Source organism: Lampris incognitus, chromosome 3 (genome assembly GCF_029633865.1).
Source record: "Lampris incognitus isolate fLamInc1 chromosome 3, fLamInc1.hap2, whole genome shotgun sequence".
Lineage (NCBI taxonomy): Eukaryota > Metazoa > Chordata > Actinopteri > Lampriformes > Lampridae > Lampris > Lampris incognitus.
The window spans coordinates 84,872,513-84,899,355 of NC_079213.1; the positions used below are offsets into that span (position 1 = coordinate 84,872,513).

The window sequence follows — 26,843 nt, forward strand, 5'->3', positions numbered from 1 at the left end:
TCTACCTGATGGGAGCAGTTTGTATTCTGAATACAGAACATGGGAAGGTCAGTGACTCTCAAGGCTGTGGCACGCAAGGCGAACATTTTCAGCAACGTTTTTGGGTTGAACTTGTCCAGAAATGGCATCTCAGCGCTCTGGTTAGATTCCTACTTCTTGTTGGCCAGGTTATTTCTGCAGTATGTTATTGTTTTGCCCTGCATGTCACACTAATGCCTGTTGTATCCCAGCTGTAAGGGCTTTTACCCTGAGGGCCAACTTTGGAAATGTAATGAATTCATTTCTTTTTCTTTTCACTTTCTCAATCCAAACAGTTTCAGATATTGCACTAATTCCAATTTCCACAATTTGAATTGTTAGTGTGACATTTTTTTTCTTCCAGCATCAGTTGTTCCATGATTTTTAACCCACCTTCCTCCTTATTGTCTTGAGCAAAACTATCTTTCTTTAACAATCTCACATACAGATTGCTGTGAGGATGCATCACTTCATTCTGTACGTTCTCCACTAAAGGCCTATTCTGTTAAGTGTTAAAAAGGATTAATGTCAGTTGCATGTAAATTCGAGGGAACAGGATTACTCACTATTGGGCAGAAGTAATGCCCCACTTGGCACAGTAACTCGCAAGCATTTACAGTTTTCAATTTAAAGTGGCCCTAAATTTTGATTTAAAGTGGATTTAAATGTCATAGTAAAACTGACAGATCAGGGTCCTGTAACTGCCAAGGTGAGATTTCATATCCGTTTGGGGATTCATTCTGAATGAAATGTAAAGGTGCTTTAGGCCCAGCCATCCCCTGCATGGTATGTCAAGGCACAGATGCATTTTTTTTTCCAGTGCGTGCTTGATAACCTAGGTGCTGATATTTGACTCCATGAACAGGAAGAATTGTCAGAGAAAAATGGCCTCTTCCTTTTCAGTCATTAGAAATTATAATACATTATTTGGTAGTTAGTTGGCTGAAAGTGCTGAGGTGCTTACCACATCTGACATTAACATGCCTTCAATGAATTGGCAGATTGCAGCACATGTTACTTCCCCTTGTAATCTTAGCATTAACTTGACATATCTAGCTGGTTCCCCATCCACTGCCCTGAGAATTCATCTCTGATCAGTATAATAACGATTACCTTCCACCTTTTTGGATTTGAGCAGTCGAGTTTATTTTCCACATTCTCAAAGTGGCCATCTAACTATGGCCAGTTGATGCTTGGGTTTAGGGGTCAATTTGCACCTGGATTGTAAATGTTCTGCTCTGTCCCACCATCACCATCCAGGACCCAAGTTAATACCAGACAGATAGGATGTCAGAACAAAATATAACCCTTTAGTTCTGCAATATAATATGAAAGAAATTTCAGGAATCCTAATGCAGGAAGGAAGCAGGAGCCATACCCATGAGAGGTTTCCATAATGGCTGCTATCGGACATGTTAGCTCCACCAAAAAGAGGGGGTCGGTAACTAGTGATGAGAGGTACTGCTTCCTGATGGGGCTGAAAGAAGCACTCCAGCTAATGGAGGAACAAATAATTCATCAGATTATTTTTCCTTTACTAAAAGAATGGCGCTTAGTAGGCTTCGTATTGCTCTGTTTCATAGAACATGATTTTTATATGAATGTTTTTGGAATGATGGGCCTGCCTTACACTGTTTGCTATGCCTTATCTGATGATCAAAACTATGCTTTTCTTTGTGATTCCTGTTTCTAAATTACTGTATGAAAAGAGCAGCGTGATTGTGGTGACTTTTTTGTTGCTTTTTTTTTTTTTGGAATAAAATATTGTAAATCTTTTATTCTGGTATGTAGGCGTACCAATAGTTTTCAATATTAAAGAAAATGATTTTATAGAGATGCTCTAAAGCTGTCGAGTGGAATGTATTTTGAAAGAGTGGTTTTTATTTATATTTGGCTGAGGCCTTGTGTTATGACTGCTCTCACATAGCAGTGTATGGAGCATGTAAATGGTAAAATAAAGTTTTCAAAATTGTTGCTTTGTTTTTGTGGGTTAAATATAGCAATCTCATATGTATGGAGTAACTATTTATTTTATTTTAAAGGTGGTGGTACCAAAACTCATCTAGATTTGAGGAAACTACAGGATTTCTTTGTGTCCGATAAGTATGCAAGTTGCACAGCAAAAATATTCAGTTTCTTTCATGTCATGACGATGGCCTGTGTGGGCCTATTTCAGTACTTAAGGTGTGTGTGCGTGCGTGCGTGCGTGCGTGCGTGCGTGCGTGAGTGCGCGCACACAAAACATTGCATGAAGATGTTTCTGCAATTTATTTCGTATTTACTCGCTTCCAAAGACAGAATTTGCAGAGCATGAAAGGAAGTCTTAGTGCTGTGTCAGGATTAAGCCAAAGGTGGTGTAATTGGAAAGTATACGAAAAAAGATGCATTGAAGTAATCACTCAAGTTTTTGTTTTTTTTGCCCGCCCCCCCCCCCAATTAAAACTTAATATCCAAAAATTAAGCTATTCTTGTCATAGTCCACAGTGGCCCAACCACACCACTCTGCAACTGCAAAATGGCAGAACTGGTCAATCTAGCTGTACCATCTCACCATCACACAGAATAGTGATCATATTTTGCACTCTGTCTATTACTACTGCTACTACTTTCGGCTGCTCCCATTAAGGTTTGCCACAGTGGATCACCCTTTTCAATTTCTTCCTGTCCTCTGCATTTTCCTCTGTCACACCAGCCACCTGCATGTCCTCTCACCACATCCACAAACCTCCTCTTTGGCCTTCCTCTTTTCCTCTTCCCTGGCACCCTGTCATATGCCTTCTCTAAATCTACAAAGACACAATGTAACTCCTTCTGGCCTTCTCTATACTTCTCAATCAACATTCTCAAAGCAAACATTGCATCTGTAGTGCTCTTTCGTGGCATGAAACCATACTGCTGATCGCTAATCGTCACCTCTCCTCTTAACCTAGCTTCTATTACTCTTTCCCATATCTTCATGCTGTGGCTGATCAACTTTATACCTCTGTAGTTGCTACAGTTCTGCACTTCGCCCTTATCCTTGAAAATCAGTACCGGTACACTTCTTCACCATTCCTGGGGAATCCTCTCACTTTCCAAGATTGTGTTAAACAATCTAGTTAAAAACTCTACTGCTATCTCTCCTAAACATCTCCATACCTCCACAGCTTCGTCATCTGGACCAACTGCCTTTCCACTCTTCATCCTCTTCATAGGTGCCCTCACTTCCTCCTTGCTAATCCACCACACTTCCTGATTCACTAGCCCCACATCATCCAGTCTTCTCCCTCTCTCTCATTTTCTTCATTCATCAACCCCTTTAAGTATTCCTTCTACCTTCTCAACACACTCTCCTCACTTGTCAGCACATTTCCATCTCAATCCTTGATCACCCTAACCTGCTGCACATCCTCCCCAGTTTGGTCCCTCTGTCTAGCCAATCGGTACAAGTCCTTTTCTCCTTCCTTAGTTTCTAACCTCTCATATAACTCACCATACGCCTTTCCTTTGCCTTTACCACCTCTCTCTTTGCTTTACACTGCTTCTCATTGTACTCCTGTCTACTTTCTTCATCTCTGTGACTATCCCACTTCTTCTTTTCCAACCTCTTCCTCTGTATACTTTGCTGTACTTCCTCATTCCACCACCAAGTCTCCTTGTCTTCCTTCCTCTGTCCTGATGACACACCCAAGTACTTTCCTAGCTGTCTCCCTCACTATTTCTGCAGTGGTTGCCCAGCCATCCGGCAACTCTTCATTACCACCCAGTGCCTGTCTTAACTCCTCCCTGAACTCTACACAACAGTCTTCCTTCTTCAACTTCCACCATTTGATCATTGGCTCTGTCTTCATTCTCTTCCTCTTCTTGGTCTCCAAAGTCATCCTACAGACCACCATCCAATGCTGCTTAGCTACGTTCTCCCCTGTCACCACCTTGCAGTCTCCAATCCCTTTTAGATCGCGCCTTCTACATAAGATATAGTCCACCTGTGTGCACTTTCCTCCACTCTTGTACATCACCCCGTGTTCCTCCCTCTTCTTGAAATATGTACTCACCACAGCCATTTCCATCCTTTTTGCAAAATCCACACTGTCTGTCCTTCCACATTTCTTTCGTTGACACCATACCTACCCATCACCTCCTCATCACCTCTGTTCCCTTCACCAACATGTCCATTGAAGTCCGCTCCAATCACCACTCTCTCCTCCTTGGGTACCCTCTCCACCATGTCGTCCAACTCACTCCAGAATTATTCTTTTTCATCCATCTCACACCCAACTTGCGGGGCATATGCGGTGATAACATTCAGCAATAAACCTTCAATTTCCAGCTTCATACTCATCACTCTGTCTGACACTCTTCACCTCCAGCACGCTCTTGATATAGTCTTCCTTCAGAATTACCCTTACCCATTTCTTCGCACCATGGTAGAAGAGTTTGAACGACCTTTGATGGTCCTGGCCTTACTCTCCTTCCACCTGGTCTCCTGAACACACAGTATACCTACCTTTTTTCTTTCCATCATGTCAGCCAGCTCTCTCCCTTTACCACTCATAGTGCCAAAATTCAAAGTTCCGACTCTCACCTCCACACTCCTACCCTTCCTTCTCTCCTGCTGCCTCTGGACATGCCATCCCCCTCACCTTCTTCTTCGCCCATTATTAGCATAGTTTCCACCAGCACCCGGGCCTCGACTGATCTGGTATGTAAATCTGATTTATGATCCGCATATTTGATTTGGCAAAGATTTTATGCCGGATGCCATTCCTGACCCAATCTGCCCCATTTATCCGGGCTTGGGACCAGCACTAAGAATGCACTGGCTTGTGCATCCTCAGTAGCTGGGTTTTTATTTTTTATATTTTGCACTCTATGTGAAGCCAATAAGAAGTTAGCATTTCACGAGGAACAAGCTGAATCTGCAATAGGTGGTTTTCCACCAAGGGTCAGCGACCTTTTGAAGAGCTAGAATTCAGAACTATCCACAAAGTAAACTACATAGTTTTATGACTCTGTTTTTGCGTGGAGACCATAAGGTGTAACCCTTTTTGTTCTGACATTTCACACTTAGGCCAAAATGGAATGTTTCGCACAATTTTACAATTGCATGCAGTTTACATAATTTCACATCACTCATCACACTGTCATGGTTAAAGTATTATTCTGCACCTTTTTCTGGCTCATGTCTTGTCACCTGGTTACAATCTCATCCAAGATGCTGCAGCAACAGGACCAGACTTTGAAGTCAAAAGTTTCTACACACTCAGTTCAGTGCATTTTGTATTTAAACACGAGCTTTCAGTCTAGTACACATCCATCAGCATTTACATTTGCTACAGTAAAAGCCAGCATTATTAAAAATACATAATTCATTCAATTGATTTGCAATATGACTGTTGTTTTGCATAACTGACTGCTGTTTTGATATACCTGACTGCTCTTTTGCTATAACTGACTGCTGTTTTGATATAACTGACTGCTGTTTTGATATATCTGTGCATTGTAATTTCTGGAGTGATTCTGAATTGTTGGTTCATCTAGAATAGAGTAGTTATCATCTTTCTCACTTAACAAGTTGCGATTAGTCTTATCCCAGCTGCTTGAGTATTGGTGCTTTTCTCTATAGGTCTGCTGCTGGTTCCTAGTGGGAACTAGTGGAATCTTATTCTAGCTGTAGTTGTCTTATTCTAGTTTTAGCTGTTTTTCACCTATTGTGTTCCTTAAATATTTCTTGTTGCCTAGCTGTTTTGACTTAGTTATCCTTTTAGATTATAAATACATTCCTTGGTAGCTTGCTGTTTGCAGTTTCAATAGTTTTGTGTGAGGTTTGATGGAGTTTTACATAAGTGACCAGTTTCTGGGCAATAGGCCTAGTTTCAGTTTAGCTCTTTGGCCAATTGGGTGTTAAGTGGCCAGGGTGTGGCCTGCACTCCTGGCAGACAATTAGCAATCAGTGTTCTTTAAATCACTGCTTCCAAGCATAGCATCAGGCAAACAAGCCTAGGTTGAACGAAGGCTAGAGTGAACAAAGGCAAGCGCGACGTTTTCAAGCCAAGACTTCGTCAAGCAAGGAATGCTCTTTTTGGATCCGGTCAGTCGTCTGTATTTTGTGTACCTAGTACAGACTATGTGTTTCCTTCGCATTCCTGTCCTTTCCTCTTTGCGGGGCTGGCATAGATGTTGGGTCACTCCTAGGTGCTGTGACCCTGCCAATCTCATCTATCCCACTCTCTACTCATGGTGAGCAAGAGGTGACGGGAGACTGGAGTTGCTCGTCTGCGGTGCCAAAAGCTGAGTTTATCTCAGGCTACGCATCCTTGCTCTCCCTCAACTTTCTTGCTCTAACTGAGACCTGGATCATGCCAGAAAACACTACCACACCCACAGCTCTGTCAGATGTGTACTCTTTTTCTCACACTCATAGGGTGGTGGTACTGGCCTGCTGATCTCCCCGAAATGGAAATACTCTCTTGTTTCCATTCCACAATTTTCTCCGCCCTCTTTTGAATTTCATGCTGTTACTGTCTCTTATCCAGTCAAACTCACCATTGTGGTTGTGTATCGCCCACCAGGCCCCCTTGGTGAGTTTCTGGAGGAGCTTGACACACTTGTCTTACACTTCCCTGTTGATGACTCTGCACTTATCCTTCTTGGTGAATTCAACATCCACACTGACAAGCTAGATCCTCTTCTCACTTTCCTCTCCTCCTTTGGCCTTCACCTCTCACCCTCTTCTCCTACCCACAAGGCCGGCAACCAGCTGGACCTTATCTTTACCAGACACTGTCCTATTTCCAATCGCTCTGTTACTCCCCTCCAGCTCTCTGATCACTATTTCATGTCCTACTCTCTCTCCCTCTCTTATCCCCCTACCCACATGGTTTCCACCTGTAGACACCTCCGCTCTCTCTCCGCAACTGATCTTTCGTCCTCTGTTACCTCTATCCTCCCTACACCTGAATCTTTCTTTCTCCTACCCCCTGACACTGCTACAGATCTTCTTCTCTCTACCCTCTCCTCTTCTCTGGACAATCTCTGTCCCCTTACCTCCAGGCCTGCACACCCAACTCCACCTGCTCCTTGGCTGTCCTACTCTACGTACTGACAGACGGAGCCTAAGAGTGGCAGAGCACAAATGGAGAAAAGGCAAACTCCCAGAGGACCTTCTCAACTTCCAATCTCTTCTTTCCACTTTCTCCTCCTCACTTTCTGCTGCTAAAGCTGTCTTCTATTGCTCTAAAATCCTATCCTCTTGCTAATCCTAAGAAACTCTTTGAAACCCTTTCTACACTTCAACCCCCACTGATCTTTAACCCCACCTCCTCCTCCTCCTTCCTCTCTTCTCCCTGATAACTTCGCTAACTTCTTTGACAAGGTAAATGACATCAGCTCCTCCTTTTCTCACCACCCGGTTAGCGCTCCTTGCACTAGCCAACCCTCTGCACCCTCCCTCACCTCTCCACATCCCATCCTATTCCACCTACTTGCCTCTCCCCCGACAAGGTCCTCATCACATCCAGTCGCCCCACCACATGCTCCCTTGACCCGGTCCCCTCCGCTCTTCTTCAGTCTATAGCACCTGAACTCCTTCCTTTCTAACCCACCTCATCAACACCTCCCTCCAGGCAGGTTGCTTTACATCTGCCTTCAAGACTGCTAGAGTCACCCCCCTTCTCAAGAAACCATCACTTAACCCCTCTGACATCAAAAACTACAGACCGGTTTCCCTTCTACCCTTTCTATCCAAAACTCTCAAATGTGCTGTCTTTAACCAACTTTCTTTATACCTCCACCAGAACAGCCTCCTGGACCCCAACCAATCTGGGTTCAAGGCAGGTCACTCGACAGAGACGGCCCTCCTTGCAGTGACGGAATCGCTGCACACTGTGAGAGCAAACTCTCTCTCGTCTGTCCTGATACTCCTGGACCTGTCAGCTGCGTTCGACATAGTGAACCACCAGATCCTCCTCTCTACCCTTGAGGGGCTGGGTGTCACAGGCTCTGCACTCTCAATGTTAGCATTCTACTGATGGGTCACTCCTACCAGATGACATGGAGGGAATCTGTGTCGGAGCCTCACAGACTGACTACAGGCATTCCACAAGGTTCGGTTCTGGGTCCTCTCCTTTTCTCCCTGTACACGACTTCTGCTACCATTGTTATGCTGATGACACCCAGCTGATCTTGTCCTTTCCTCCCTCTGACACACAAGTAGAGACACGTATTGCTGTGTGCTTGACTGACATCTCGGAGTGGATGGCGACACACCACCTGAAGCTCAATCTGGACAAAACAGAACTGATGTTCCTCCTGGGGAAAGGTTGCCTGCACTGAGACCTGGCCATCACCATTTACAACACTGTGGTGACACCAACTCGGACTGTGAGGAATCTGGGTGTGATCCTAGATGACCAACTGTCATTTGCTGCAAATGTTGCATCGGTTGCTCGCTCCTGCAGATTTCTCCTCTATGACATAAGGAGGATTCGCCTATTCCTCACCGACGAGATGGCACAGGTGCTTATCCAGGCTCTGGTCATCTCCCGGCTGGACTATGGCAACTCCCTCCTTGCTGGCGCCGTGATGTTTGCCATCAAACTTCTGGAGCTTGTTCAGAAAGCTGCAGCTTGTCTGGTGTTCAACCGTCCTAAGTTCCTCATATCCAGTTGAAGACTCTGGTGCTAGCCTACAGGGCAGTGAAAGGAACAGCTCCTTCCTATCTCCAGGCCATGGTCAAACACTACACCCCGGCCCCGACCACTTCGCTCTGCTGCCTTGGGATGCCTGGTTGCCCCATCACTCAGAGGCTACTGCTGCTGATCGACCCAGGTGTGGCTCTTTTCTGTCCTGGCCCCACAGTGGTGGAATGAACTCCCCACTGATGTCAGGATAGTGGAGTCACTGATCATCTTTTGGCGCAGGTTGAAAACTCACCTCTTCAATAACTACTACCCTGTTACTTGCTCTTAACACTTATTGTATTCACTCATTAAAAAAAAAATCTTTCTTGCACTTTTACTTTAACACTGGTTTTGCTTTTAGATTCTTGTTTAGAGAGAAGATGCACTTATGACCTCTGATGACTTGTAGTTCTCCTGATTTTCTACATTAAATGCACTTATTGTAAGTTGCTTTGGTGAAAGCATTGGCTAAATGACTGTAATGTAATATGCAGAAAACCTGTGAGATTTAAGATTAATCCATCCATCCATTATCCAAACCACTTATCCTGCTCAGGGTCGCAGGGATGCTGGAGCCTATCCAAGCAGTCATTGGATGGCAGGCAGGGAGACACCCTGGACAGGCCAGCAGTCCATCACAGTGCTGACACACACACACACACACACTCACACTCACACCTAGGGATAACTTAGTATGACTGATTCACCTGACCGACATGTCTTTGGACTGTGGGAGGAAACCGGAGTCCCTGGAGGAAACCCGCACAGACACGGGGAAAACATGCAAACTCCACACAGGACGACCTGGGATGACCCCCAAAGTTGGAATACCCTGGGGCTCAAACCCAGGACCTTCTTGCTGTGAGGCAACCGTGCTAACCACTGTGCCGCTTACACTTGATGTAAGAAAACCTTTCATACTTAAGAATATGGGGGCCTATGTCTACACTTTCAGGTTATGATTGACTTTATTGCCACATGAAAAATTCAGTGGTAATGCTTCCGCTACATCATTGATTAACAGTGGCCGAGAGGGTCCCCTGCCCAGGTGGATCACTCTGTCCTCGGTGCTGGGTGGTGTCCTCCTTGCTGCATTCTGGCAGGGCTGTGGTGAACATTACCAGGTGCTTTCTGGGGCTCCTGAGTCGTGGCTCGTTGACCTGGTTATGAGCCAAGCAGCAGGGGGCGGCCCCGAGACCTGTTCCTGTTGAGTGGCTTTTCTGTGATGAGCACCATGAGGATGGGGGGACCATGTGTTTGACTGTATGCAAGCGCTGGTGGGGTGGGGTGGGGTTGGGGCCCAGGCCATCGGGTGGCCTGGGCTGGGCATATTTGGCTACAGGAGTGTATGCTCCGTGTGTGCAGCTGGGGGGGGGGGGTTACCTGGTGGCGGTGCGGTGGGCCTCACCCCTATGTCAGGCGTGGATTGGTGTGGAGCCTCCCCTCACTGCCTGCTGGTTGGGATCCCGTTGGCTGAGGTGGGATCCTGGCCCCTCGGGCGGCTGGGCACACCACCGGCCCGTTTCACCCACACCGTCGGGGAGGTGGCGCATGAGCGCGTGCGATAAGACCCAAAAGATGGTGAACTATGCCTTGGCAGGGCAAAGCCAGAGGAAACTGGTGGAGACCCGCAGTGGTCCTGATGTGCAAATCGGTCATCCGACTTGGGTATAGGGCCGCCACTGTTCTCTGCTATCTAACAATTAACATTTGCTAGCTAACATTTGGTTACATTTCTTTGCGAACAGGGCTGGAGTTTGGCTGACAATGTATGACCACAACATCTATATGTTCATTTTGATTTTGCCAGAATTGAGTTGTGCCAAAAATAAATGGGCCTGCAGCAGCTGCCCTGAATTCAGAGGACTGCCAACGGGGGCTTGAATCTTGCTCCTTGGGAATGTGTGGAATTGTTGTTCTGTGGGCTCCTGGCCCCCCCTGTAGGCTTGATGTTCCTCTAACTGGGGTTGCAGTAATTTGGGCTCATGCTGTTCTCTTGATCGTGGAGTGTCTGCACGACTGTGGGGCCCATGGGTGGCTGCAGAGCCTGTGTGCTGCCTGGAGGCACTACCATAAGTCGCAGCTCTAAGACACCAAAATTAATTGGGGACATGTCTCATTGTACACGTGTGACATGATGTGTTCAGTGTCTGTTTCTATATCTACGTATGTCTTATCAGATACATGTTGTAATTTTTCATTTCTGAGTTTCCTTGTTTCACTTGTGGTGATCGTCCCTCTCATGGAGAAGTAATGCTGATTGGTTGTTTAGCTGATCAAACATGCAGAAGTGGGGGACCGGTAGGGGCTATAAATGTAAAACAAAAACTTTGTGCTCTTGTCTTCCCTCAGATCATCCAAAGGACAGAGTTATTGTAAGCGGTTCTTGATAATTAATAAACATTGCCTTTGCAGGTGGAGAATCTCAGCTCCACTTGCAGATTAATTGTCTAGGATGCCAAGCCTGCTGACAGCACAGGTAAAAAAAAAAAAAGAAAAAGAAAAAGATAAACAGCTCTGACATCTTACATACTACATACATACATAGAGGCATTTACGTAATGGACAGAGACAACATACATATAGACATGCAATTGACATAAACAGCATAAGACATTAAATAAAATGTTAAATATTGTTAAAATACCCCAAAACAGCACAACTGTGGCAAGACACCACAAAGGGAGTTGTGGATTTGACTATACATAGAGAGAAAGAGTGTGAAGACGTCACAAATACACATGTAATCAAATCTAATATACACATTAATGATACAATATTTGCCATGATTAAAACCATGTTTTACAAAAGAATATAAAATGGGACTACAGGTGGATAATCAGGCTGAGGACATTTGTTTTTTTTTTTTACTTTAATTGAGCTCTTCAAAAAAACATGAATACTTCTGAAAGATTATATGGCCAAAAAAAAACAAAAAACAAGACTGATTGAAATGAATGGAAATTGAATTGGGCTTGGACATATAAGGATCATGAGGATGTACAATATTCAGCACTTTCCGCATGTAAAGTCACACTTGTAAGCTCTGCATTTGATTGAGGTCAAACTGTTACTACCAAACATTATGGTCAACAAGTTGACTGGTAAAGAAGATATAAACAGAAGTGAAGATGATTGAAAAATGGACAATGAATACAAATTTTGCAAGTTGAAAGAGACGGACGTGTGCTGTCGCACACAAACAACATAAACCAGCCGTCTCACCAAATGGCTCTAGTCAACCCTTCCTCTCCTCAGTTCAAAATCTCTGAGTCAACTTTGAGCCCTAATCCTACCCCTCTATATGTTAAAGTCACCTGGAAATACACCAATCAGATTAGGGAAACATAACACCCTACAACCTCCCTGCCTCCCTTTCAGTAATAGTCAGAGTCCGACAGGGGCAGCTAAAATACCGGCCACAACAGATCTGGCAGAACAGGAAGGCAGGCTTCTCACTGGGATGCCTCTGCTATAAGGACTTGGTCAGCAAGATGCAATGTCCGACTATAATCTTTTTCCTGGAGTGGTTCTTTTCTGAATTTTCTCTATTTAGCAGCTGTAACTTCCTGCCTTCAAGGATGTGTACTATGGCTTTAGACAAGGCTCATCTGCAGAGAAGGTTGCAAATGCGTTGCACAACCATTTACTGTCTAGCCTACAGCATCATGTTGAATGCCAAGGAGAAAAAGACATTCCCATTTCTGCATGAAAGCACCATCAAGGCATGCAACTCCTTGGACAACCTGGACAATCACAAGAACAAAGTAGATTATCCCAGAGCAAAGAAGACACCCAGATTGCAACAAACCATCAAAATCAATGTGGGGGGTAAAGTCTTTCACAACCTAAGGCAATCTGCCATAAAGTATCCTCACACAAGGATAGGCTCCTTAGCCTTGTGCACCAACCGTGTGAAACCGCTCACCATGTGTAACGACTACTCCATTCGCACCAATGAGGAGTTCTTCAACCACGACCCAGCCCTCTTCTACCACATCTCCCATTTCTACAGCAGTGGGGTGGTGTGGGTGGTGCGGGAGATGTGTCCTATCAACTTCGAGGAGGAGATGGAGTACTGGGGCCTAAGCCTCAAGGCACCAAAGAGAAAGTAGACAAGGTGAAGGACTACCTGAATGTGGAGAAGGAGCTGTTGGCTGAGATCGAGATGAAGCATGATGAGGAAGGTTACAAGAACATGTTATTAGGGAACATCCGTAAAATCCCCTGGACGGTTGTGGCGAACCCCTGCTCTTCCACCATTGCAAAAGCCTGTGCTGTGTTCTCCAACATCTTTGTGCTCGTCTCCATCATGGCGATGATGCTCAGCACTGTGAAGAAACTTGAAATCTACCCAGTCTACAGCAGAACATACATGAATTGGGTGGAAATATTCTCCGTTGTCGTCTTCACCTTTGAATACTTTCTTCACCTTGCAACCACTTCCAGCATGGTGCACTTTCTGAAGAGCATGCTCAACTTAGTGGACTTTGTGACTGTCATGCCTTATTTCATCAAGATAATATGTGAATTGTTTACTGCTGCTGAGGACCTGAGTGTCTAATGCCATTCAACCAGTACGAGGGAATTTAATCCATCCATCCATTTGGCCTTACTCTGTGGCAGTGCTATCAGCAAGTTTGTTGCCTTTTACTCTTTATTGCCATGGGAATCTTTATTTTCTCAGCACTCCTGCACTCAGTGGAGCGGGACACAGAGGCAACTCCCATCAGCAGTATACCAGATGTCTGGGGGAGGGCTGCAGTGAGTAGACTTAGAAACCTAACATTTAGCCCCCACCATGCCCTCCAAAATTAAAACTCCCATCTTATATATATATAAAGTGAGAGTGTATGTTTGTATGTTCGCTTAAAACTCCAGGAATATTCATTGTAGAACAAAAACAAGAGGTATCTTTAGAATCAGCACTTTCCAAGGATTGCACAGTTCGAAAAATATTTCAAAAACCATGTAAAAATCTTGATTTATTTGCGAAAGAGGCATTCCAACGATACTTTGTGGAGACTTCCGGCAAATCCTTCCAGTGGTCAAGGGAGGCACTACACCTAACATTGTCAATGCTAGCCTGGAGGCACGCAGCGTGGTTTACCCTGAGGCGCTTGAGCACTGAGCAATTAATACACACATTAGCAAAGAAGCTTGATGAATGGATTGAAAATTATGACATTTAATACTTTACGTTAATAAGATTCGTTTATCACATGTATCATATCATAAATTATCCTATATTTCATCATTGATTATATCGTAAAGATCAGATCGTGTTGGTTGTGTAACCGGTTATTTTTTTGCCTGGTGCGGGATTCGATACGGGGTGTACTGCATCACAAGGCGACATAACTAACCGCTCGGCTAAAGGGTCAGACCCATTAGCTAGGGACTAACGTGTCTTATTAGTAGTTTACAGTCATCACCCTCCCCGGAAGCGCGCCCTCGCGCTTTGTTATTGCCGCGCTCCGAAGAGACTTCTGAGGATCTGCACAGTAGTTTACAGTTGTTTTGGTGAGAACATTTTCCCTGGGCAACACTGGGTACCCTCTGCTAGTCCTCAATATTGTCGCTACTGTCATTGTTTAACATGAAAACCTATTTGACAGCTTAAGCTTTTACCCAGTGTAAAATATCAGAATTATGTGATATCTGAATGTACCAGCTGCTATACTGCCAACACATAGGCCGCGGAACCGGTATGGCCAGTAGGGCCGTGGCCATACCTACTTTGGCGTGCATCAAACATAAACATGTGTAAAAATTCAAATCGCAAATACGTTACATTCTTAATGTATCGCACTTTTGCGCGCTTCCCGGGCTAATTTCCACTAGCTGTAAGCCTACGTACAGTACTGTAACCAAGGGTTTGTAGATGTCGCCTATACTGTATGAAACTATAAAATAACAAATACGGAGGTTCCACTTTCACACGAGGACCACTTTATTTGGATTCTTCCCCCCAACAGAACTCCACAGCAACAACACTGCGTACAGCACTTCCGCTCTCTCTTCAGCCTTCAAAATAAGAGCTCAAGGCATATACTCTGGCAACAGCTTATAACAGGAACTTAAAATCACTAACAGGCAAGTCCAGAAAAATAGGTTACATACCTCCCCTCCTACAAAAAGAAACGCCCTCGTTTCAAAACGGTAACACTATAAGTGCAAAACAAAAAACACAGGCTTGTCCAAAACATTATCAACCTGTCCTAAATATACATATATAAAGCAGAAAACACACCCTGAAATCAAAAAAGTGCATATCAATCTGCGAACCCCAGAAGGAACCCAACACCATAAAACAAAATCTTAACAATACCATTATGCATGTTATCCCTCACGTCACTGCACAGTCTCAATAAAGTATGCCACACTATGCCCCATGTACACCGGAAAGTTCTGATACACCATAGCATCCAGACATACTATATACATATGAGAAGAAAAAAAATGTACCATCACAGTAAAAAAACATGTCAAGTGACCCCGACAAACATTCAACAGAAATTCCAACAGTCATATTGACTTGTCTGTGATGTTTTTTGTTTTTCAAACAGCTAACCAAACGTGACAAAGTCCTTGAAACGAAGTGGTTTTCTCACAATCTCACAATCCAAGAACGAGCAACAGTCTGTAGTGGCTCACTGGTGCCTGTAATCCGAACAGTCCCTGTGTCACCAGAGGCCAGCGGCTCCTCAGCCACAAAGTCCCTCTCTGGCAACCCCTCGTCCAGCAGCGAGGGAGCATGAAGAGGAGAAGCCGGCAGGCTATCTGAAAAACCAGCAGCCACCGGTAGTGTGTATGGTTTCAGTCTATCATAATGGACGACCTGCCCCTGTCCATCAAAGTCCAAAGGGCTGCCAATATGATAGGTGAGTCCAGGTTTACCCTCAGAGCCCAACACAGACAGGACCCTGTAGGGCCCCTTCCAGTGGGGAGCAAGTTTCATACGGTCCTCTGTCAGATTATGCAGCCATACCAGATCCCCTTCTGCATACGGCTGGTGACGGACCGTTCCATCATAGTACAACTTCTGCTTCTCGTGAGCGTCAGCGCCACCCTGCCTGGCACCAGCAAAAGCAGTCTCCAGCCTCTCTGCCAGAGAGGCCACAAAGTCAGCATGAGAAAGAGGTAAGTCCGAACGCACCAACTGAGATGGCACCAACACATCCACTGGAACACAAGCCTCCCATCCGTGAGTTAGATAATACGGAGTGTAGTTGGTGCAGGCATGAACAGATGTGTTATAGGCGAAAGCCACCTGTTTCAGATAATCGTCCCACTCACCACCACAGGCGAGCAATGATTTGGCCAGCTGGTCAATGAGGGTGCGATTAAAGCGTTCAACCATTCCCTCCGACTTGGGATTATAAGGTGTAGTGCGTGTTTTCTTAATTCCCAGGAGCTGACACAGTCTTTGAACAATCTCAGCTTCAAATTGCCAGCCCTGATCACTGTGGACCACTTCAGGAACGCCATGCACCAGCACATAGTCTTCAAACAAACACTGTGCTACTGACTGGGCCATTTGGTTAGGGAGAGCATACAGATTCACATACTTGGTAAAGTAGTCTTCCACTACTAACACATACCTGTTTCCCTTAGAAGTCACTGGCAGTTCAAGGATGTCAGTTGCCACTCTCTGGAATGGCCGAGTTGCTTGGACGCTCCCCATCGGTGCATGATGCTTAGGCACCGGGGCCTTGCGGGTTTGACATGGGATGCACTGCTCACACCACTGTTGAATATCTTTGAACATGGAAGGCCAGTAGCAAGTTTTCCTTGCACGTTCCCACACACGTTCCACTGAGAAATGTGCCGATGTAAAGCCCCCATGCAGATGCTGCAGCACATCAGGGACCACCGAGGAGGGCATGACAACCTGACACAGAGCATCTCCAGTGAGGGGAGAGTTCACCGCCCTGCAGAGTAGTCCATTAACAACAGAGAGGCGGGGATATTCAGTCCATAATTTTCTAAGCCACCGGGAGCTACCTCTCATCCACCCCCTAGGTGGCCGAGAACCACTCCTCTCCATCCAGTTCAATACCTGCCTAATATCTGGGTCAGCCCGTTGTAGCTCCCTCATTTCCGTTCCATCATGTGACAGTGCATGCATGAAAGACAAATCCTGCGTCTCACTGCTCCTCTCCACACGCTGTTCCCCTGCGTCGAAGTCAGAGGTCTGGGGGTTCCCAGCGGGTGCTTGAAGCAGCTGAGTGTCTGTTTGGGGAACACTTGGCCCTTCCTCCGAGCCTATGACATTCACTTGTTTTGGCTGCCGCGTGGTGACATTTACCACCCTGAGCTCGAGGTCCTTAGGACGCCGTGAGAGTGCATCAGCATTAGTATGCCGTTGCCCGTCCTTGTGCTGTATAATCCAGTTATAAGGGTCTAGTTCCAATACCCATCTCGCTCTGCGTCCCGTGGGATCCTTGTCAATAGAAATGCCGCGCAGGCCCAGCAGAGGCTTGTGATCAGTTACGATGGTAAAGGCAGCTGATCCAAAGTAATGTCTGAATTGGCGTATAGCCCACACTACAGCCCACAGTTCTCTGTCAAATGTAGACCAACGCCGTTCCGGGGAAGTAAGCGATTGGCTAGCGTATGCCACCACTCGCTCCAGTCCGTCCCTGTCCTGAGCCAATACAGCCCCAACTGCTTCCATGGAGGCATCCGTGTACACTTTAAAGGGGATGTTAAAGTCAGGCATGGTGACAACCGGAGCAGATGAAAGCACCCCTTTCAGGTACTCAAAGGCTGTGTTACACTCAGTTGTCCATCTGAAAGGTGTGTCTTTGCAGGTGAGGCGATGCAGAGGAGCTGCACGCTGGGCAAAGTCCTTAACAAAGCGTCTGTAGTAAGAGCAAAGGCCCACAAATGCTCTCACTTCGGTTGGATTCTGTGGTGTGGGCCAGGTTCTGACTTTATCTGTGTTTCGAGGGTCGGGCTGTAAGCCGTGGCGAGAAACAACATGTCCCAGGAACACTACATGATCTCGAACCAGGTGACACTTCTTAGAATTCAGCCTGAGGTCGGCTACCTGAATCCTAGAGAAAACATCGCGCAAACTGGAGAGATGGTCCTCAAAGGTGGGGCTGTATATTAGAATGTCATCGAGGTACACCATACACACCTGCCATGGGAGTCCTCTGAGCACCAGCTCCATCATGCGCTGGAATGTTGCAGGTGAGTTAGTAAGGCCCATTGGCATCGACCGCCACTGATAGAGGCCCCGGCCCGTTGTGAAGGCAGTTTTCTCCCTGTCTCCCTCAGCGACCTCGACCTGCCAGTATCCATTAGAGAAGTCCAACGTGCTGAACCACAGGGAGCCCGCCAGTGCATCCAGCTGGAATATAAAGGGAATTCACAATCCAGTAAAGCGTAGTAGGGTTTTTGTACATTTAAAATCTTTGAGAGCTGATGTCATGTTCTTACAGGAAACCCACCTTCGGTCAAGTGAACACACAAAACTAAAAAAAAGCTTGGATAGGACAATTTTTCTGTTCCAGGAATGGGAATAGAACACGGGGCACGGCCATCTTGATCAGGAAGGGTATCCGATTCGTTCCACTACTGACTATTTCTGACCCCAGGGGAAGGTATGTGATAGTGATGGGTAACCTGTATGGTACACTTGTGGCACTGGCAAATGTATATGGACCAAACTGGGATGACCCACTTTTTTTCTCTAGTTTCATAGCAGCCCTCCCAGACTTAAATAATTACCGATTAATATTGGGGGGAGATTTTAATTGTGTATTACATCCATATTTGGACAGATCCGGGTCGGCAGTCTTTACCCCAGCTGCTGTGCAAATTTCAGAAATAGTGTTAGCAGCTATGGACTGTCTAACCTGATGGGCTAATAGTTTTCCAGCTTTCTCTCCATGCTCATAAAATGTCTGTTTTGAGTTAAAGAATAATTGTTCTGTTTGTTTAATGGAGAGATTGTCGAATTCTGTTTTTAATAATAATTTTTTCTTATAAAGTTCAAGTGTTGGGGAATCAGCATATGAACAGTCCACTTCCGCTATACTATGGGACAGTTCTGTTAGACGTTGTTTATGTTTCTTTCTCTTATGTGCTGTGTATGAGATTATTTGGCCTCTAAGGTAGGCTTTGAGAGCCTCCCAAACAATAGTTAGTGGCATATCTGGAGTATGGTTGAATTCCATAAAGATATCTATCTGCTGGGAGAGAAAATTTTTAAAGAAGTCCCTGGACAGTAATAGAGGATCAAATCGCCAGGTGTGTTGGGGTTTAGGGCAGTCTATGAAACCTATATCTAGATGTACAGGACTATGATCCGAAATAACAATACTATTATATTGGCTCCCCCTAACCATAGGAAGGACCCTACTATCCAGGAGAAAAAAATCAATCCTTGAGTAAGAATGGTGCGCTGGGGAAAAAAAGGAGTATTGTTTAGTAGTTGGGTTGTTTCTTCTCCAGGGATCAAAAAGAGAGTAGGATTCCATAAATGAATGGATAACAGCACCTGCCTTCGAAACTTTACTATTAGGTCTTGGGTTTGATCTGTCCAAATATGGATGTAATACACAATTAAAATCTCCCCCCAATATTAATCGGTAATTATTTAAGTCTGGGAGGGCTGCTATGAAACTAGAGAAAAAAAGTGGGTCATCCCAGTTTGGTCCATATACATTTGCCAGTGCCACAAGTGTACCATACAGGTTACCCATCACTATCACATACCTTCCCCTGGGGTCAGAAATAGTCAGTAGTGGAACGAATCGGATACCCTTCCTGATCAAGATGGCCGTGCCCCGTGTTCTATTCCCATTCCTGGAACAGAAAAATTGTCCTATCCAAGCTTTTTTTAGTTTTGTGTGTTCACTTGACCGAAGGTGGGTTTCCTGTAAGAACATGACATCAGCTCTCAAAGATTTTAAATGTACAAAAACCCTACTACGCTTTACTGGATTGTGAATTCCCTTTATATTCCAGCTCAAAAAACGAAGATAACCTCTATTCTGAGTGTCAAACATTTTTTCGAAAAATGAAAAGAGAAAAGAAAAGAAAAAGTCCCTGCCTACTAGCTACAAAACAAAAACAGAGCCTTGAGAACCCATGCTGATCTACTAATTCCCTAGAGATCGCATCCCCCATTTCTAATATAACATGGCAAATAACCATATAAAAACCCTCTAACAAGCCCCAACCAGGGCGAACAGTGGTCTCGTTAAGATTATATTAAATCCAAAAAGTATTTATATACCTAAGAACTATATATCAACACCCATATTAAACATTTTTTAAAAAATTAAAATTAAAAAAAGAAAAGGAAGGAAAATATATCTACACCCATATAACATCAGTTATAATACAGTTCCTTTGTGGGTAAGTGACACTGACCTGGGTGTCGCCCTAGCAGTCGTCACCAAAGCACTGTTACCGGTCTCATAATAATTAGCATCCATACACACATATACATGCACACACACGATAATAATAAAACAGAAAATAGCTTTTTTAAATGAGCAGCAGGTATGAGACATTCTTATTAAATGAAAAATGTAACATTATCTGTGAGTCTCAAATTACAAAAGTTAAAGTAAATAGATAAAGTTAAACCATAACGTTACCCTGTTGTCTTGGTGTCTTAGCTAGTTACTTCCGCTAGCTGTTGGCACTTAGCAGCTAATATCAATTAGCCGCCAATACCAGTTAGCCACAAATATATTGGAGTTTATCAACATCTTACTGTACATTGTCCTGAGGCTTTAGATTCTCCCTGATATAACCCATCGCCTTAGATGGGTCTTCGAACCGCTTTTCTTGGTCGGACGATGAAGTGATACGAAGCACCGCCGGGAACTGGATCCCGAACTTGACGCCCTGGCAGCACCGGAGGAGCCGCTTAGCTTCGAAGAAGGCCGCTCTCTTCTTCGCCATTGCCGCGGTGTAATCCGGGAAGATGCTCACTCTCTTGCCGTGCAGGCTCAACGGAGCTGAACGGGCAGCTTTGCGGAAAACCTCCTCCCTCTCTGAGAAATAGTGAAACTTCACCGCGATGATCCTGGGGGGTTCTCCTTCGTTGGTCGAGTGCCGCAGGCCGCGGTGAGCCCAGTCTAGGGTCGGGGTAAAGCTGAGGCCTAGTAACTCCTGCAGTAGTTTAGCGATGGTAACAGTAGACTGCTGGCCTCCTCCGCTGGTCTCGAATCCCTCCTTTATCCCGACAATACGTGCATTACACCGGCGTTGTCGTCCCTCCATACCGTCTACCTTCTGGCGTAGCATAGCGACTTCAGATTTTAGCTGGCCGATGTCCTCCTCCATTTTCGTGGTCTTGTCAGAGTATGTGTTCAGGCCGTCCTCCACGTCTTTCAGACGGGTCTGTTGTTTCGCCATGCCGGCCTTTATAGCGTCTATTTTTGCATTCAGATCCTCTGTGAATGAATCTATCCATGCCAAGATCTTGCTCTCACTGCTCGCGATGGCAGCCATCACCCCAGATAGATCTGTAGACTCCCCGTCCGGGGCTTTCACAGAGCCCGAGGCTTTAGCGGCCTGGTCACTGCTGGATTTGTTTTTGCCCATCGCGTCTTCTAGATGATCGATATGCAAGTACAGGGTTGTGAGTCCGGTGTGCTAGCGGTTAAGTATCGTGTGTGTTAAACCTAATTTATCTGTGTTTGATCTGAAAAGTTTAAATATTAATGAAAAGTTCGCCCTGATCAGGAGCTCAATCTAAAGACGTCCTCACATGTTACTGCTCACCAGCGCCCCCCCTCCCCGCCAGTCCCTCCTTTTGATGTGCTGAATATCTCCTGATGCTCTGCCAGCAGTGCAGCCAGTTGTGCTTTCTGTTGTTGACTAGCGGGAGACTCCTCCAGTGACACAAAAGGCACATCATTGGATGAAAAGGCAGAGACAGTCTCCATCGGAACCTGTGGGAGTGACACGATTTCGGACTCATCCACAGAGAACAACTCCCCCAGGTGCACGCCTTCCCTCAGTATAATGTCCTGATTTGTAGGGTTCAACACACGGGCTATGGTGACCCCGTCTTTCACAGATGTCACTGTGTGAGGTATGACACACTCACTTTTGCCTTTGAGGTTGGGTGATAAGTAGCCCACAAAGTCAGGGAGCTGGTCAACGGGCCCAGGTGGGGACACACTCACAGGCACCAGCATCTCGGTGAGGGGGGGCAGTGTCATGACAGTGGCGATGGAAACATTACAACACTCAGGAATCAGGTCTTTGCCACTCAGAAGTGGAAGTAAAGTGTCTCATAGCTTCAGTTTGCCACAGGCATAATCCAGGAGGGCGTGATTTGTGACAAGAAAGTCCAGGCCCAGCAGCACTGTTTGTGTGGACTCCCTAATGACGTGGAAAACATGCTGCCAGGAGGTCTTCCCCAGACGCAGTGTGACTGTTATGGTACCCAGTGTGTCAAGCATCTGTCCATTCACTGCCCGCGCAGCAATAAAGTCCGCTGTTAGGGGCTGCTTGTGCAGGGCTGAAACAGACATGCAGAAATTGTCACTGATAAACGACTCGGTTGCCCCTGAATCGACCAATATGTTAATTTCAGTCCCTTCAATGCTTCCCCTCACGTATGAGGTTCGCTGCTCTGTCTTGTCTGATGTCATGGCATTACTCGGGGAGGGGATAAGCATTCCTCCCTCCAGAGGGCCCATAGGCTCTGTGGCTGGTGTTTGGGCCGCAACATCAGCTACATCTCTTTTCCCGACTGGTCTGCTGAGTCTTCCCTCTTGGGGGAGAGAAAATGCATGCCTCGCCATCTCTGCGTTTCCTCATTAGAGGGGCTCCTAGCAGGTCTGGGACCCCGCCAACTTGTGGAGTTGGCTCGGTTGTTGCAGGGGGTCCAGTAGTCCTGTTTCTCCCTGGGGCCTCCTTCTGCTCGCCGCTCGCGCCAGCCACGGTCAGGTGAACGCCCTCTCTGTTCACCCCATGTGCGAGACCGACAGCCCTGCTCCCCACAAGTACACTGACACTGACCTCCACATACTGGGTGAGGGGCTTTCCGTTCATCTCTCCAGCGGCTGGATCGCAGTCGGTTGTTTTCCTCTGCCATTTGTTTCATTTCCATCCTCATTTCCCTCATATCCACAGTAAGTCTATCCATAGCTCTGTACAAACCACTCCCATCAAATATGGAGTGCACCATAGCCGCTCCACTGCTTTCAGTGGGAGGCTGGCGTACGTGGGTGTTGACATAGTCCATCTTTAGGGCCTCTCGGGCCATCTCACACCGGCCAGCAATGGTCAGGGCCTCAGCCAAATCAGTAGCTCCCTGCTCGTGACATTTAGCTCTCAGCACCGGGTCAAGTCCAGCCAGAAATCTGCGAAATTTCTCCTCTTTCTGAGCTATATCACCATAGCCTGGGAATGCCTCTTGAACTAGCTTGCTTATTTCTGCTGCATATACTTCCAGACTCTTTCTGGGAGCACGGAGGCAGGCAGAGAGGTTTGCTCTGAAACAGTCAAGAAAATGTCTTTGTCTGAAAGCCTCCTGCAATTTCTCCTTTACCTTAGCGTAATCCGCCCGAACGGCAGCTGGCAAGCTATCCCATAGCAGAAAAGCAGCCTTTGTTAGACGTGTTGGTAAAATCCTCACCAGTTCATAGTCAAAGTCATCGCCAGTGCCTCCAGTGCCTTCACCGCCACTTCATATTGTCTAGCCCAGCAGGGGAAACTTTGTTTTTCCTCCCTGGAAAATGGCAGCGGGAGTTCAATCCTCACGTTGCTGGCGAACGGCTTTTCTCCACGTCGCTCTCTGTCATTATAGTCCAGCGGATCCTCGTATTTCCACATGTTGCTCCTCAGTTATCTCAGAAGACAGCAGCAAGATGAGTGAAGTCTTCGTGCACACACCGCGCCGGGTTTCCGACACGACGAAGCTCCGCCGTTGCTAGCTGAGGCTAACTGAGAAGCTAACTGACTCTCCGAACCTTTCTTTTCGGTAATTTAAACATCTTTCTTTTGCGGGACGTTGGCACAAGCATCCCACCGCTGCCACCAATGTAACCGAGGGTTTGTAGATGTCGCCTATACTGTATGAAACTATAAAATAACAAATACGAAGGTTCCACTTTCACACGAGGACCACTTTATTTGGATTCTTCCCCCCAACAGAACTCCACAGCAACAACACTGCGTACAGCACTTCTGCTCTCTCTTCAGCCTTCAAAATAAGAGCTCAAGGCATATACTCTGGCAACAGCTTATAACAGGAACTTAAAATCACTAACAGGCAAGTCCAGAAAAATAGGTTACAGTACGTAGCCTATCACAAGCAACAAACTCTGTTTCCTAACGATTGATTTGTTATTTGTGTCACATGAGCTTAGCGTCACACGGACGTGAATTTCACAGAACAAATTACCAGCGCTCTATGTAAGTAGACTAACTGCTAGTGTGTTTGTTATGTCTGCACACATCGACAGTGCTGCATTTGATTTGGTGCTGTTCTATTGTGCTGGGATCGATTGGTGATGCCTGCGGGCTCTGGGTTGTTTGATCGGGTCTGCCTGTGATGCTGTGTCAGTCTAAATAAAGAATGCAATGTAGCGGTTGTGTCGAGCGACAGCGCTGTGTCCTGACGTGATTTCTAAATACAATATTGGCGACGAGGATGGCTGATCTCTCTCCCACCACCTGCCCCCTTCCTGGCATTACCTGGCGAGCCTCCGGTACCATGGACTCGCTGGCTACATAGTTTTGAAAATTACATCATCGCCTCAGGGCTCGACGACGTGAGCCAGGCTAGGAAGACGGCTCTGTTGCTACACTGCTTGGGAGCAGAGGGTCATCGTGTGCTCGGGACTCTGGGGAACGTCACGAACTTTGACGAAGCTGTGGGACTTATGAGCACCCATTTCGCTGCTCCACAGAGTGCCCTCCTTCGGCGATTTATATTCCGTCAGCGACTGCCTGGTGAGTCTGTGCAGCAGTATGTAGCTAATTTGCGAGGGCTAGCTAGCTCATGCAAGCTTGGCGCGCTTCAGGTAGAGATGGTTCGTGACCAGCTAATCGAACACACCAACAACGCAAAGGTGCGTGAGACTCTCCTGCTGGAAAAAGACGATCTGCTGCTGTCCAGAGCAATTACCATCGCACTACAGGTTGAGGGAGCAGCTGAGTGTGCTGCTGTGCTAAATACACAGCAAGTGGCCACCTCCAGTCACGCTGCCAACGACTCCTCCCTCTACTCACGGCTGCCCCTCGGGACGCAACCCAGCCATAGCGAGGCGGGCGCCGACTCCCCTGGGGATGTCTTGCAACTGCAACGACGGCGTTCTCGGCCCCGCCCTCAACAGTCCTGTGGTAACTGTGGATCTCGGTCTCATGTTTCAAGGGCTCAGAACTGCCCTGCCCGTGGCCAGACATGCCGTAGCTGCGGTAAGCAAAATCACTTTGCCAACGTCTGTCGAGCTTCCCCGGCTGGGTTAGAGGGCCACACCCCCCAGTCTTCAACCGCCGTCATTCACAAGGTGAGCTCTGGGCCAGTGTCATTCAAATCATGCACAGTCAACATTAATGATGTGTGCATCCCCCTGCTGTTGGACACCGGTGCAGGTGTGTCTCTCCTGAATGTTGATACCTACAGTCAATTTTTCGGTTCACTGCCACTGTCCGCACCCTCAGCTGTCCTCTGTGGGTATGGTGACTCCAAAATCGATCTGGTTGGCTCTCTCCAAGTGACTGTCCGCTATGGAACCAAGCTGGTGCCCAATGCAGTTTTTCATGTGGCACGCCGTGGGGCCAACCTGATGGGCCTGGACCTGTTCTCCGCTCTGGGGTTCTCCCTCTTAGACACAAGGGGGGCAGCAATCCTGACTGTTGCCACACCTTGGCAGCAGAAGTGGCCATCGCTGTTTATGGGGCTGGGCTGCCTCTCCGCCTTCACCCATCAACCTCTCCTCAACCCTGCTGTGAAATCTGTCATCCAACCACTGCGCCGCATCCCGTTGGCTCTCCATGATGGGGTCTCCGCCGAGCTGCAACAACTGCTGGAAGCTGGCATCATTGAACCGGTGGACGTGTCACCTTGGGTCTCAAACCTCGTGGTGGCTAAGAAGAAGTCGGGGGGCCTGCGTGTCTGCGTCGATCTACGTGCAGTCAATAAGGCAGTGGTCCCTGATAAGTATCCACTGTCCACCTCAGAAGAACTCACTGCTCAGTTCTATGGCTCTGAGGTGTTCTCCAAGTTCGACCTCAGACAGGGGTACTTACAGGTGCCCCTCCACCCCAGCAGCCGAAACCTCACAGCCTTTGTGACACATGCAGGAGTGTTTCGCTACACCAGGATGCCTTTCGGTCTCAGCTCCGCCCCTAGCTGCTTCCAGAAAATCATGGTCTCCGTGCTGGCTGGCATACTGGGCGTGGCCATTTATCTGGACGATATAGTGGTACACGGGCCCACCAATGAAATCCACGACAAGTGCCTCAACATGGTCTTCGCAGCCCTGTCCAAGAACAAGCTAACTCTCAATGCTGAGAAATGTGTCCTCTCTGTGCCAGCCATCGAGTTCGTGGGGTTCCAGCTGTCAGCGAGCGGTGTAACTCCACTACAATCCAACGTGGACGCCATTCAGGCCATCCCTGAGCTCAGCTCGGCCGCCCAGGTCGCCTCCTTCCTGGGTATGACAAGTTACTACCTGAAGTTTCTTCCCCAGTACTCTGCGACCACAGCCCCCCTGCGCCAGCTGCTGCATAAGGACGAGCCATGGGTGTGGTCAAAGGCATGCAGTGACGCTGTGCGTGATCTCAAGACTCAACTGACTTCACCACCAGTGTTGGCTCACTTCGACATCTCCAGCTCCACCTTTGTGACCTGTGACGCATCAGCCACAGCGATAGGGGCTGTGCTGTCTCAAACCCAGAACGGTGTGGAGAAGCCCATCGCCTTCGCCTCCCGTGCCCTCAACCTGACCGAGCAGCGGTACTCCGTGGGTGAGCATGAGGCGTTAGCCTGTATCTGGGCTTGTGAAAGGTGGCACCTCTACCTCTATGGCCGCTCCTTCACCCTCAGGACAGATCACCAGGCCCTGACAGCGCTGCTGTCCACATCTGGGACAGGCCACAAACCCCTGAGGTTGCACCGCTGGTCTGACCGCCTCCGCCAGTACAACTTCAGCCTGCAGTTCACCCCAGGCA

General features: G+C 47.0%; 1 pseudogene; it reads left to right on the forward strand.

Moving 5' to 3' along the window:
* The first annotated feature begins 12,268 nt into the window (after positions 1-12,268).
* LOC130109870 (potassium voltage-gated channel subfamily V member 2-like) overlaps positions 12,269-26,843 on the forward strand; it is a 56,741-nt pseudogene continuing 42,166 nt past the window's right edge.